This window comes from Mustela erminea, chromosome 14 (assembly GCF_009829155.1).
Source record: "Mustela erminea isolate mMusErm1 chromosome 14, mMusErm1.Pri, whole genome shotgun sequence".
Lineage (NCBI taxonomy): Eukaryota > Metazoa > Chordata > Mammalia > Carnivora > Mustelidae > Mustela > Mustela erminea.
The window spans coordinates 53,049,318-53,062,535 of record NC_045627.1 but is presented as its reverse complement, the minus strand read 5'-3'; the positions used below and the strand labels follow the sequence as shown (position 1 = coordinate 53,062,535).

General features: G+C 38.1%; 1 protein-coding gene across 6 annotated transcripts in view; it reads right to left on the bottom strand.

Annotated features, from left to right (window-relative positions):
* MARCHF8 (membrane associated ring-CH-type finger 8) overlaps window positions 1–13,218 on the bottom strand; it is a 125,268-nt gene that overhangs the window by 54,452 nt on the left and 57,598 nt on the right. Inside the window, exon 1 of one of the 6 annotated variants that reach the window (XM_032312273.1) lies at window positions 69–430. The exons of the other annotated variants lie outside the window; for them this stretch is intronic. The gene's annotated coding sequence lies outside the window, so the exon portion shown is untranslated. Of the gene's footprint in view, window positions 1–68; window positions 431–13,218 lie in introns of those variants that run through there. 6 annotated transcript variants of the gene reach the window in all.

Below are 13,218 nucleotides of genomic sequence, written 5' to 3'. Positions count from 1 at the left end.
TCTTCCAGAGAAGCCTCCCTGTCACCACAAGACTAGGTCGGGGTGCTTCTCTAGACCATGGCACTTACCACACCAAACTGGGCAACTGCTTATTTTCCCAGGCAGCAGTATGCAGAGCAGGAAGAGGGAGGCCGAAGTACAGAAACCAACATGTGGGTTGCTGCAGCAGGAGAGCCGACCAGGACCTGGACTACAGCCGAGGCGTGGCTTACAGAAGCATAAGCCCTGGGAGATTCGGGCAGCAGTGAGGGCGTCTCTGTGTTACACAGCACTTATGCCCACCATCTGACGGCAAGTGCCATGAAACGGGTGCTTAATATGGATCTGTTCAGAAAATGAACAGATCAATGAAGACAGAAGATAAAGACATAAGGAAGCAAACAGAAAAACACTGAATCGAGCTCAGTATAGACTCACTGAGTGCTGGGAGACTGAAGACACAGAGCAAGCGAAGCTCAGTATAGATTCACTGAGTGCTGGGAGACTGAAGACACAGAGCAAGCGAAGCTAGGCGAGTTTCATCAGGAGGGACATGTGGTTTAGAGAGATAAAGAGCAGTGGCTGGCAGAGCAGCATGCAAAAGGCAAGTGAATGAAGAGCGTAAGTGTGGAGGTTGGGTGTGAATACCAATTCTGATACTCGCCAACCGCCAACGGGGGAACCCTAGGCAACTCATCCAGCTGTTCTGTGCCTCACCTAGAAGATGAGGGTGACAATGGATGACAATGATAATGCCTAATGGTACTTGGATGAGGATCAAACGAATCCACTGAGTTAATGTTTGTAGAGTCCTTAGAAGAACCGCGCCTTGTACAGAATAATCATGAAGTATGTTAAATTAAACAAATCCTTAGTAGAATCTCAACCTATTTGGATGCAGTAAAAATGGCCACCTGTGAAGTGAATAATTAATTAATGGTATATGCATACCTCCACTTATTGGAAGGAGATGTATCAACCATATTTACTGTAAAATGTGAAGAATTTTCTCAACCAGAGTTTTAGGTAACAGAACTGTTTTTACACATATACACACAATTCACAGTACACTGGGGAAACTGGAACTTCTGAGCTACACTAAAAAAATACAAAACCCTATTCCCATCTCCAATCACACACAAATCCTGGGAAAATACAGCAAAATAATTTTTTAAAGGTTTTTTATTTATTTGACATAGAGATACAGAGTACAAGTAGGCAGACCAGCAGGCAGAGGGAGAGAGAGAAGCAGGCTCTCCACTGAGCAAGGAGCACGATGTGGGGCTCAATCCCAGGACCCTGACATCATGACCTGAGATGAAGGCAGCTGCTTAACCAACTGAGCCACCCAGGCACCCCAGCAAAATAACTTTTAGTACACAGCCGAGCTCAAAAGCAAGAAGAAAAAAATTCCCAGAGGCCAAGAGCAAGGAAAAAATTTAAAGTCAGAGCATTAAACAAGAGGCTAAAGCTAAAGGAAAGAAACAAATTACAGGTTCACAGAGATAAAGAAAAAATTCAAAAAACATTATGCGAAGACAAAGGAAATTATTTTTTAAAATTATGAAATAAAAACATGGAGACATTGAAATTATGATCGCGATAGCAGAACTAGACCTGGCTAAGGAGAGGGTTAGTGAACACAAAGAGAATGCTGAAGAAATCACAGCTCAGCACACAGACAGAAAGCATGGCAGAAGACAGTGAGCTTTACTCCCAGAGAGGCAAAATGAAGAGAATGGGGGAGAGGTACTATTTGAGGAAATAATGAGTGAGTGCTTTCCGAAAGTGAAGAAAGACCTAGGTCCTCAACTTCAAAAACTGAAAAAGCACACCTACATTCCAAACAGAAATGGGATAAACAAAAAACAAAAGCATAACAAGCTACATCACAGATCAAAAGACCTCCGGTTACAATACACTGGAGAAGCTGCCATCAGAGCGTTCACCACATTCTCTGACTTGGCTCTTCCCATCTCCCTGCTACATTAGAGGCTCCTCGAGTGCAGGGTACTTTCCAGCACATAATACACTGTTAGTATCTGCTTGTTGCATGAATGAAAGTATAAATGTGTGCAGTGAATTCATATTCATGGAAAAGCATTTTTTAAAAAGATTTTATTTATTTACTTGACAGAGATCACAAGTAGGCAGAGAGGCAGGCAGAGAGAGAGGAGGAAGCAGGCTCCCTGCTGAAAGTATATTTTAAAGATGTATATTCATCTCTTCATTTAAACACACTCATATGAAGAAACCAGGAATGGTCTGAAAGAGAACAATCAGAATGCTGAGAGATTCAATTTTGTGATACATAAAACAATGGATTTTTATGTTGCAGAAAAAGACTGATGGTCCTTGGAAGAAAAAAGTTAAGACTGAGGTGCCTGGATGGCTCAGTCAGTTAAGCATCTGCCTTTGGCTCAGGTCATGATCTCAGAGTCCTGGGATTGAGCCCTGAGTCAGACTCTCCCTCAGCGGGGAGTCTACTCCCTCTTACTCTCCCTCTCTCTCTCAAATAAATAAAATCTTAAAAAAATAATAAAAAAGAAAAAGAAAAAAGAATGCCAATAAAATAAAGTTACAGAGAATTTGTTCTTATAGTGGATCTCAAATTTCTGGTCACCTAAAAAAGAACAAAACAGTCAGGGCCATGAGAGATGCCCTAATGGTGCCCCAAGAACAAGCCAGCCACAATGATACAGAGCAGATTCAAGCATTAACTTAGGAGGTGGGCTAGATTCTGGTATGTCAGCAACTTCTTTCAAGATATGTCTCCAAAGGCAAAGGAAACAAAAGCGAAAATAAACTTTTGGGACTTCATCAAAATCAAAAGCTTCTGCACAGCAAAGGAAACAGTAAAAAAAAACAAAGAGGCAACCCACGGAATGGGAGAAGATATTTGCAAATGACAGTATAGACATAGGGTTGATATCCAGGATCTATAATGAACTCAAACTCAACACACACGAAACAGGCAAACATATCAAAACATGGGCAGAAGATATGAACAGACACTTCTCCAATCAAGACATACAAATGGCTATCAGACACATGAAAAAATGTTCATCATCATTAGCCCTCAGGGAGATTCAAATTAAAACCACATTGAGATATCACCTTACACCAGTTAGAATGGCCAAAATTAACAAAACAGGAAACAACATGTGTTGGAGAGGATGTGGAGAAAGGGGAACCCTCTTACACTGTTGGTGGGAATGCAAGTTGGTGCAGCCTCTTTGGAGAACAGTGTGGAGATTCCTCAAGAAATTAAAAATAGAGCTTCCCTATGACCCTGCAATTGCACTCCTGGGTATTTACCCCAAGGATACAGATGTAGTGAAAAGAAGGGCCATCTTTTCCAAACATCCAATGTTTATAGCAGCAATGGCCACAGTCGCCAAACTATGGAAAGAACCAAGATGCCCTTCAACGGACGAATGGATAAGGAAGATGTGGTCCATATACACTATGGAGTATTATGCCTCCATCAGAAAGGATGAATACCCAACTTTTGTAGCAACATGGACGGGACTGGAAGAGATTATGCTGAGTGAAATAAGTCAAGCAGAGAGAGTCAGTTATCATATGGTTTCACTTATTTGTGGAGCATAACAAATATCATGGAGGACAAGGGGTGTTAGAGAGGAGAAGGGAGTTGGGGTAAATTGGAAGGGGAGGTGAATCACGAGAGACTATGGACTCTGAAAAACAATCTGAGAGGGGCGCCTGAGTGGCTCAGTGGATTAAGTCTCTGCCTTCGGCTCGGGTCATGGTCTCAGGGTCCTGGGATCGAGCCCCATATGGGGCTCTCTGCTTGGCGGGAGCCTGTTTCCCCTTCTCTCTCTCTGCCTGCTTCTCTGCCTACTTGTGATTTCTGTCTGTCAAATAAATAAATAAATAAAATCTTTAAAAAAAAAAAACAAAACAATCCGAGGGTTTTGAAGTGGCGGGGGGGTGGGAGCTTGGGGTACCAGGTGGTGGGGATTATAGAGGGCACGAATTGCATGGAGCACTGGGTGTAGTGAGGAAATAATGAATACTGTTTTTCTGAAAATAAATAAATTAAAAAAAATTTTAAAAAAAACAGATTTTATGATTTAAAAAGGGAATGATTTATCAACTAGAAAAAATTAAATAATTTTTAATTATCTTTTAATTATTTAATTTTTAAATTATTTTAATTAATTTAGTTATTTGATTAAAAATTAAATAAATTTTATAAAATTAAATTATTAAATTATTGGATAATTAAATTTTATGAAATTAATTTAAATTATTAAATTGTTAAATTATTAAATTATTAAAAAGTAAATATGTAGTGATTATGCCTCAAAATACTGTTATCAATTGAGAGGCCATCTTTTCAGAAAATGTCAGGTAAAGATGAGTACAGTAATAGCTGCCAGCATTCATATATTCTTATAGCAAATATAAATCTGGTTAGATGATCATCACCCTATAAGTGCATATAAACTTAAGTGTAAAAGCAAATGAAATAGCTATGTGCTTAACACACTGAAACTACAGAACATATAAACCATCTTTCCAGTAACAACTTATTTCACGAAGATACAAGTATTTGTAAATGTATGTGGCAAAGCATTAAAAAAAAAAAAGGATCATCATCCTGATGCTTCATGGTAAAATCAAAAGCAATACAGTGAGGCCAAAGGGGTCAGCAAAGGAACTGTTCATAAAAATACAAAAGAAAATAGTACTTTCTTTTCCTACTGTTTCAATATAAGCTATTGACTGAATTACCTTTGTTTGCCCTTTTCCAAAACTACCATAAGGCGGGCCAGTTCATTCAGTATCCATACACATCTCATCTCAAAAGGATATAAAGCAGAAAATTTAAAACTGTATTTTCTGAACAATCTTGCAATATGGGTCCAGGCATAATCGGATTGTGCTTATTCAATGCACTCACACTCAGTGTTTTGATTGGGAGATGATACGTGGGGGTGAAAAACAGAGGGTAGAGCATCCACTTTGCCCATCCAGATCACAGCAAAAGTGAGTGGCTCTAGAGCCAGCAGCTTCTTCCCACTTCAGCGAAGTCTGTAACAATGTGGCAGCTATTCCAACTATGGTTAAGGTAGTGATTTCTTCACCAGAAATGGCAATAACAACTTTAATTTGCCAGCTGATCTCTGCAGAACAGTCCCAAGAGTGCAGGGATTAGCTGTTCCTGGAAACCCAGCCTGCTCCTCCAGCCATTCAATTATTTTGTAAGCATATAATACTTCGCTATATTAAATCCCTCTCCTTAAACTAATTAGAAATAATGCTGTTGCTTACAGTGGACCTGTCAGTAACAGGGTAAAATGGACATCATTCTGGAAAATAATTTACACATATTGTCAAGTGAAATGTGCATTTCTAAACATAGATTTGGTGGCCAAGTACAAAATTTGTCTTTTAGACTTTTAAGAGTACATATTAAAAATCCTACTTAAATGAACAGAAGGGTATTTTAAAATAGGTCTAAGTGGGGCACTTGCGTGGCTCAGCCAGTTAAGGGTCTGCCTTCAGCTCAGGTCATATCACAGGATCCTGAAATCAAGACCCTTATCAGGGTCCCTGCTCAGCCAGGAGCCTGCTCCACCCTCTGCCTGCCATTTCCCCTGCTTGTGTGTGACATATGTGAGCTCTGTCAAATAATAAATAATATATTTTTTAAATTTTATTTTATTATTTTTTTCAGTGTTCCAAGATTCATTGTTTATGCACCACACCCAGTGTTCCATGCAATATGTGCCCTCCTTAATATCCACCACCGGGCTCACCCAACCTCCCATCCCCCTCCCCTCCAAAACCCCCAGTTTGTTTCTCAGAGTCCACAGTCTCTCATATCTTTCAAAAATAAAATAAAGTATGCCCAAGGATAGGAAAAAGATCAAATAATGGGGAAAGGAGACAAAAGAATGAGAAATACATGGATTTTTTTTAAACGGTGAAATTATGTGAAAGAGAGACCTGATAATGAAATATAGAAAAATCTCAGTTAATCAAGTAGATACCCCAAGTACGCTAAAATTAGAGAAAGAAAAAAGTCTACAAAGATATCCATCACTTGGTATCTTAAGTCAGTTTTATTCTTAAATAAATTTTTTAAAGTTCAATTTGGATCACATGATCAAAAAATTTAACAGAGATATGGAAGATATGAAGAAAGAATCCAAACTAAACTTCTAGAGACAATAACTATACCATGAGATGAAAAATACACTAAAAAGATTAACAGATTAGACGTGGAAAAAGATTAATAAACTCAAACACAGCAATTAGAATGATCCAAAATAAAACACAGAGAGAAAACAAAAATTTTTTAAATGTAAGCATTAACACTGGACATCTTCCAAGAGTTAATGTGTGAAACGGAGTCCCAAAAGAAGGGAGAGAGAAGAATATTTGAAAAAATTTCAAATTAATGGAAACCATGAACTCACAGATCCACAAAGTTCAACAAACCCCAGATACAAGATATGAAGGGAATAGGGGATGCCTGGGTTGTTCAGTCAGTTGAGCATCCACCTCTTGGTTTCAGCTCAGGTCATGATCATGGGATGTGCTATCAAGCCCCAGATCAGGCTCCATGCTCAGTAGAGAGTCTGCTTGAAGATTCTCTCCCTCTGCCCCTGTCCCTACCATCACTCTCTAAAATAAATAAATAAATCTTAAAAAGAAAATGAGGAAAACAAAAAAAGAGGGAAAAAAGCTGAAAAATTCTTTACCAGCCAACTCACACTATAAGAAATGTTAAAGTCTTTCCCAAAGAGATAGTGAACAACAGAAATGGTATTTATGAGAGTAAACAGATATTTTTCTTACTATATTAATCTCTTTAAAAATGTTTTACAATGACACTGGGATTTATAGCATATACATAAGAAAGATGTATAACAACAATACCATAAAAGCCAGGAGGAGAGAAATACATAGTATATTGAGGTAATATAATATCACTTGAAGGTAGACTGTGACAAGTTAAAAATGTACACTATTACAAACCTTGAAAAAAAATTTTAATTAAAAAACCATTAAAGTAAAGAGTTATAGCTTATAAGCTAACCAAGAATTTATAAAGGCCAAAAGGGATGAGAAGGGGAACAAAGGCAGATGAGACAAACAGAAAACAAACAGGAAGACTTAACCCAACTGCAGCAATAATGTCTTCAGATATAAATGGTCCAAACACCTAAATAAAGAGTAGAGATTGTCAGACTAGATTTTTAAAAAAGACCCAACAATATGCTGCTTATATAAAGACCACTTTAAATATAAAGACACAAATGAGTTAAATGTGGAAAGACAGAAAAGATGATGCTTTGCTAACACTTACCAAAAGAAAGATGCAGTGCCTATAGTATTAACAAAGTAGCTTTCAGACCAACAATTATTATCGCCATGATAAAGATAGTCATTTCATAATAGTAAAGGATTAATTTATCAAGAAGACCAAACAACCCTAAATGTTTATACATCTAATAGCAGAGCATCAAAAACATGTAGCAAAATTGGGAAAAATAAGACAAAGCTAGAATTATAGTCAGCAACTTCACTGCCACTCTTTCAACTAACAGAGCAACTAGACTCTAGGATACAGTAGACTTGGAAAACATTACCAAACAACTTGACCTGACTTACATTCACAGAACACACCATCCAATAAGAGAGAAATATACATTTGTCTAAAGTTAGTACACTGCACATTTACAAAAAGAGACCGTGTTCTGTGCCATGGAACAAGCTTCAATAAATTTAAAGGATTTAACTTATTCAAAATATGCTTACAGACCAAAATGGAATCAAATTAGAAATAAATAAGAGCAAGATATCTGGAAAGTCCAGAAATTTTGAAAATTAAGTAACACTTAAAGACACCCATGGATCAAAGAAGAAATCGAAGGGAAATTAGAAAGTATTTGAACCAAATAAAAATGAAACTCAAGAAACAAAATTTGCCAGATGCCACAAAAGCAGAAATTGGGAAATTTATAATCTCTAAATACCTAGCTTAGAAAATAAGAAAGTTCTCAAAAAAAAAAAAAAAAAAGGGAAATAAGGAAGGTTTCAAATAAATAACCTTGGCTTATACCTTAAGAAGTTAGAAAAAGAAGAGCCAATTAAACTCAAAGAAAATAGAGGGGAAAAAATGAAAAAACAGAAAACAACAACGGAGAAAATCTATGAAACTGAAAGAATTCTTTGAAATCACTTAAACTAATAAACTTGTGACCAGATGATCAAGAAAAAAGGATAATCAGTGCCATAGATGAATGTTTGTGTCTCTCCCAAAATTCATATTCATATGTTGAAATTCTAATGCCCATGTGATTATACTAAGAAGTGGGGACTTTGCATGAGAGCAGAGCTCTCATGAAGGGAAAGAGGCCTCAGAGATATCCCTTACCTCTTCTGCCACATGAGGCTATCATGAGATGTCTGCAACCCAGAAGGCTCTCACCCTGGATCATGCTGGCACCTTGATCTGGGACTACAGAACTATGAGAAATGAATTTCTACTTTTTATAAACCATAAAGTCTGTAGTATTTTTTATTATAACAGTGCAGAATGGACTAAGACAACAAGGGAACATTATAAGCAATTTTATGTCAATAAATTCAACAATGAAACTGACCAATTCCATAAAAGACACAAATTATCAAAGTATATGAGAAAAGAAACAGATAACCTAAATGACCTTCTATTAAAAATATTGAGACTTTAGTTTAAAATTTGCTCACAAAAAATTTCAAGGAGCACCTGGGTGGCTCAGTCAGTTGACTATCTGACTCTTGATTTCGGCTCAGGTCATGATCTCAGGGTCATGAGACCGAGCTCCACACTGGGCTCTGCACTCCCCGAGGAGCCTGCTTGAGATTCTCTTTCTCTGCCACTCCCCATCCTTTACACACGTGCTCTCTCCAAAATAAATAAATAAATCTTTTTAAAAAAAAATTTCCAGAGCCAGATGGCTTCACTGGTTATTTCTACCAAATTTTAAATTAGAAATAATAATACCAATTCTATTTAAACTCTTCCAAAATACTCAAGAGGAAGAAACAATTCCTTAATCATTGAATGAGGCCAGTATTGTCCTTATGACAAAATCAGACAAAGACATTACAATCAAAGAAAACTACAGACCAATATCCCTTTCGAACATAGATGCAAAAATTCTAGACAAGAATTCTAGCAATTCAAATCCAACCATATATAAAAAAGTTAATACAATACAGGGTGCCTGGGTGGCTCAGTCATTAAGCATCTGCCTCTGGCTGAAGTCAGTCTCCAGGTCCCTGCTCACTGGAGGAGCGTGCTTTTCCCTCTTCCTCTACCCCTCCCCCCTGCTTGTGTTCCTTCTCTCTCTGTCAAATAAACAAAATCTTTTTTTAAAGAAAGCTCATACAGTATAAACAAGTGTGGCTTATACCAGAAATGTAGGGTTGGTTTAACATTAAAAAAAAAAAAAAAAACCCACTAACCAGTATACTTTGCAATATTAACAAACTGTGATGGTTATTTTTATGTGTCAACTTGACCATGCTAAGGAATGCCCAGATAGCTGGTAAAACATTATTTCTGGGTGCATCTATAGGAGCAGTTCCAGAAGATATTAACATTTGAATGCCCCCAAAGCAGGTGGGCATTATCCAAATCCACTGAGGGACTGAATAAAACAAAAGGCAGAGGAAGGGTGTATGTGCTGTTTACTTGAGCTACCAAGTCCATCTTATTCCGCCCTTGGATATCAGCACACCTGCTTCTCAGGCCTTCGGACTCCAGCTCTGTAATCAAACTGAGACTCTAACATTTGCTTCCCTGGTTCTGAGGCCTTTGGATTTGGACTAAATGACACCATCAAACTTCCTGTTTCTCCAGTTTACAGACTGCAGGTGGAAGGATTTTTCAGCCTCCATAATCATGTGAGCCAAGTCCTATAATAAATCTCATATCTATATCTATATATCTATAGATAAAGATATCTTTTTTAAAGTTTTTTTAAAGGTTTTATTTATTTATTTGACAGAGAGAGAGATCACAAGTAGGCAGAGAGGCTGAGAGAGAGGGAGAAGCAGGCTCTCCGCTGAGTGGACAGCCCGATGCGGGGCTCGATCCCAGGACCCTGAGATCATGACCTGAGCCGAAAGCAGAGGCTTAACCCACTGAGCCACCCAGACACCCCTAGATAAAGATATATTATTGGTTCTGTCTCTCTGAACAACCTTGATGAATATACAAAATAAAAAAATAGAGGGTGCCGGGGTAGCTCAGTTGGTTGGGCCGCTGCCTTCGGCTCAGGTCATGATCCCAGACTTCCAGGATCGAGTCCCTCATCGGGCTCCCAGCTCCTTGGGGAGTCCGTTTCTCCTTCTGACCTTATCCTCTCTCATGCTCTCTCTCACTCATTCTCTCTCAAATAAATAAATAAAATCTTTAAAAAAAAATAGAAACCATATGATCACCTCAGTAGACAGAACTGCAAGTACCCTTTGGTACATCTGACTCCATCCAAAACCCTGCACTAAGAGATTTGAACAAACACTAACTAGCATCATTTTTAACTTCTCATGGCCATGTCCCTAGAATGATGATTAAACAACCCTCTTAAGTTCCTGCCTGGAAAAACTCAAAGGTTGCCAAAAGCATTTAGTGTTTGTTCCAGCCAACAACCTGAAGATAGAACCCCTGTATCCCAATCTCTATAGGAGAGTACAAGCCTAATCTGAGTAAGCACCAGGTAGCAAATCCAGATGATTTAATCACCCTAACCAGCTCCTTTCCAACTTTTTGTAAATTTCAACATCCCTGACACTGCTCAAGTCCCCACTCACTTCCCATTTTTTCCTCCTTTCTACATCCTCATTCTCTTTTTAAAATATTCTAGTCACCTCCACACAAAAAGAAGCTGAGTTCTGCTCACACTGGACTCTCCTCCCCACTGTAATATTTATTACTGAATAAAATCTGCCCTTACTGCTTTATCTAGAATACATCTTTTTATTTGGTAAGACACAGAAAAAGCATTTGACAAAACCCATGATCCATTCCTGACCAAAACTCTCAGCAAACTAGAAATGGAAGAGAACTTCAACCTGATGGTATCTACAAAAAACATACAGCTTACATCATACTTAATATTGAAAGAATAAATGTTTTCCCCCTAAGATCAGGAACAACACAAGGACTACACATGTTCACTAGGACAAAAAGGAAGGAGGCAGGCATCCACATAAAAAAAAGACAATGTAAAACACTATTCATAGATGACACAATTACCTACATAGAAAATTTAATGGAATCAAAGCTACCACAACTCATAAGTGAGTTTGCTAAAATGTCAAACAAGATAGAAGATAGAATGGGCGCCTGGGTGGCTCAGTGGGTTAAGCCGCTGCCTTCGGCTCAGGTCATGATCTCAGAGTCCTGGGATCAAGTCCCACATCGGGCTCTCTGCTCAGCGGAGAACCTGCTTCCCTCTCTCTCTCTGCCTGCCTCTCCATCTACTTGTGATTTCTCTCTGTCAAATAAATAAATAAAATCTTTAAAAAAAAAAAGATAGAAGATAGAAGATCAATACAAGAACATCAGTTTTATTTCTAAATATTAGTAATGAGCAATAGATGTTAAAAAAATTTTTTTAAATAGTACGATTTACAAAGGCAGCAAAAGTACAAAGTAAATAGGGATAAAACTGACAAAAAAAAAGACTGACCTACACACTGAAATTTATAAAACATTGCTAAGAGAAATTAGGTAAGACTTAAAGAGAAGACATCTTGTTCATGGGTCAAGACTCAATACTGTTAAATGTCACTTCTCCCACAAACTGAACTACAAATTCAATAATCCCAATAAAAATCTCAGCAGACTTTTGTGTAGGAACTGACAACCTGATTCTTAAAATTCATATGGAAGTGCAAAAAAACAAATAGGCAAAACACGTTTGAGAAAGAACACTACTGACTTTCAAGATTTATTATAAAGCTGGAGTGTTTATGACAGTGTGGTATTGGCGTAAAGACATTAAATAGATCAATGAAACAGAAAAGAGTCAAGACAACTGACACAATGGGAGAAGATATTTGCAAATGATATTATCAGATAAAGGGCTAGTATCCAAAATCTATAAAGAACTTATCAAACTCAACACCCAAAGAACAAATAATCCAATCAAGACATGGGCAGAAGACATGAACAGACATTCTCCAAAGAAGACATACAAATGGTCAAGAGACACACAAAAAAGTGCTCAACATCACCTGGCATCAAGGAAATACAAATCAAAACCGCAGTGAGGTATCAACTCACATCAGTCCAAATGGCTAAAATTAACAAGTAAGGAAATAACATGGAGTAAACAGTATGGAGGTTCCTCAAAAAGTTGAAAATAGAACTACCCTATGACCCAGCAATTGCACTACTGGGTATTTACCTTAAAGATAGAAATGTACTGATCCGAAGGGGCACATGTACCCCAATGTTTATAGCAGCAATGTCCACAATAGCCAATCTATGGAAACAGCCTAGATGTCCATCAACAGGTGAATGGATAAAGATGATGTGATACACACACACACACACACACACACACACACACACACACACACAGGAATACTATGCAGCCATCAAAAAACAAAATCCTGCCATTTACAGGATGGAACTAGAGGCTATTCTGCTAAGCAAAATAAGCCTATCAGAGGCCATTACCATATGATCTCACTGATATGAGGAATCTGAGAAACGAGACAGGATCATAGGGGAAGGGAGGGAAAAATGAAACCAGAGAGGGAGACAAACCATAAGAGACTCTTAATCTCAGGAAACAAACTGAGGGTTTCTAGAGGGGAGAAGGGTGGGAGGGATGGGGTAGGTAGATGATGGACAGTGGGGAGGGTATGTGCTATGAAGAGCTCTGTGAATTGTGTTAAGACTGATGAATCACAGACCTTTACTCCTGAAACAAATAATACATTTTATGTTAATAAAAATAAATGAATAAATAACATTACAAAAATAGCTAAAAGTTGAGACCCAAGGCTTAAACTAATATGGAAATTTTTTTAAAGATTTTATTTATTTGACAGACAGATAGAACACACGTAGGCAGAGAGACCGGCAGAGGGAGAGGGAGAAGCAGGCTCTCCGCTGAGGAGGGAGCCCAGTTTGGGGCTCGATTCAGAACCCTGGGATCATGACCTGAGCAGAGGGCAGCCGCTCAACCGACTGAG